This window comes from Dioscorea cayenensis, chromosome 20 (assembly GCF_009730915.1).
Source record: "Dioscorea cayenensis subsp. rotundata cultivar TDr96_F1 chromosome 20, TDr96_F1_v2_PseudoChromosome.rev07_lg8_w22 25.fasta, whole genome shotgun sequence".
Lineage (NCBI taxonomy): Eukaryota > Viridiplantae > Streptophyta > Magnoliopsida > Dioscoreales > Dioscoreaceae > Dioscorea > Dioscorea cayenensis.
In genome coordinates this window covers 13,975,833-13,978,027 of record NC_052490.1, presented here as the reverse complement: position 1 = coordinate 13,978,027, position 2,195 = coordinate 13,975,833, and positions in this window count along the sequence as shown.

Genomic DNA, 2,195 nt, shown 5'->3' with positions numbered 1-2,195 from the left:
TTTTAATCAAAACCTTAATCCTATGTTGTCTTATAGTAATGTCTTCTATTTTTTAATCAAAACCTGAATCATATGTTTTCATTTAAGAATGCTACTATATTTTAACCATAACACTAATCCTATTTTTTTATTTCGGAATGTCTTAAATCTTCCAATCAAACCCCGCATCCTATGTTTTCTTTTGTTAATGTCACCTATTTATTAGTTTTGAATAAAAACATTAACCTGTGTTTTCTCTTCAGAATGTCTCATATTTTTCTATCAAAAAACTAGTCCTTTCTTTTCTTTTAAGAATATTTGCTTTTTTTTAATCAAAATACTAATCATATGTTTTCTTAACGGAATGTGTCTTAATTTTAAGTTTTGAATCAAAACCGTAATCCTTTGTTTTCTTTTCGAAATGTCTCCTATTTTTTACTGAAAACCATATTTCTTTTGTTTCTTTATGGAATGTCTACTAGTTTTTAATCAAAATCCTAATCCTATGTTTTCTTTTTGTAATGTCTCCTATCTTTCAATCAAAACCCAAATCATACGTTTTCTTTTGTTAATGTCTCCTATTTATCAGCTTTTGAATTAAAAACCCCTAACCAATGTTTCTTTCTAGAGTGTATCATATTTTTCACATCAAAAACCTAATTCTTTCTTTTCTTTTCAGAATGCATCCATTTTTTTCGCTTTTGAATCAATACCCCTAATCTCATGTTTTTGTTTTGGAAATGTCATCTATTTTTCAGTTTCTAATCAAAACCTAAATACTATGTTTTCCTATAGTAATATCTCCTATTACTCAATCAAAATCATAATACTATATTTTCTTTTTTAAATGTATCAAAATTTTCAATCAAAACACTAATAATATGTTTTCTTTTCTGAATGCCTACTAGTTTTGAATAAAAACCCTAATCCTATACTTTCTTATAGTAATGTCTCCTATTTTTTTCCATGCAAAACCCCAATCCTTCATTTTCTTCTACTAATGTCTCTTATTTTTCAATTAAAACCCTAATCCCTAGTTATCTTTAAGTAATGCCTACTAAATTTGAATCTAAACCCTAATCCTATGTTTTCTTTTCGCAATGTCTCTTATTTTTCAATCAAAACACGAATCAAATGTTTTCTTTTCTTAATGTATCCTATTTATCAGTTTCTAATCAAAACAATAACCTATGTTTTCTTTTTGGAATGTCTCCTATTCTTAAATCAAAAACCCAATCCTTTCTTTTCTTTTTGGAATATCTGGTATTTTTGAATCAAACCCTTATCCTATGGTTTTTTATTTTCAGAATGTGTCCCACTTTCGTTTTGAATCAAAACCGTAAATCTTCATTTTATTTTCGGAATGTGACATGTTTTTAAATCAAAACCCTAATCCTATCTTTTGTTTAAGGAATCTCTACTAATTTTTATCAAAACCCTAATCCTATATTTTATTTTAATAATTAGTCTTATTTTTTAATAAAAATCCTACACCTTTGTTTTCTTTTTCGTAATGGCTTGAATATTGAAACCCTAATCTTATGTTTTGTTTTGGGAATATCTACTATTTTTTAATCAAAACCCTAATCCTAAATTTTCTTTTCTTAATGTCTCATGTTTATGAGTTTTAAATCAAAACCCTAACCTATGTTTTCTTATAGTAATATCTCCTATTTTTCAATCAAAAAAATTATCATTTCTCTTCTTTTTAGAATATGTATTATTTTTGAATCAAAACCCTAATACTATGTTTTCTTTCTATAATGTGTCCTACTATTCAGTTTTGAATCAAAACCCTAATTCTTTGTTTTCTTTTCAAAATGTGTTCTATTTTTGAAACGAACCCTAATCCTAAACGAATTATTTTCTTTTTGGAATGTCTCTTATTTTTGAATAAAAATCCTAATCCTATGTTTTCTTTTCAGAATGTCTCTTATTTTTTAATTAAGACCCAAATCCTTTATTTTCCTTTCCCAATGTCTCATATGTTTATCCTTTATTTTCCTTTTGTAATGTATCGTATTTTTCTATCAAAACACTAATTCTATGTTTTTTTTTGGGAATGTTTCCTATTCATGGGTGTTTAATAAAAACTCTAATCCTATATTTTATTTTCGGAATGTCTCCTACATATCTATCAATTCCTTAATACAATGTTTTCTTTGTAGAATGTCTACTTTTTTGAAATAAACCCTAATCATATGTTTTCTTTTCAA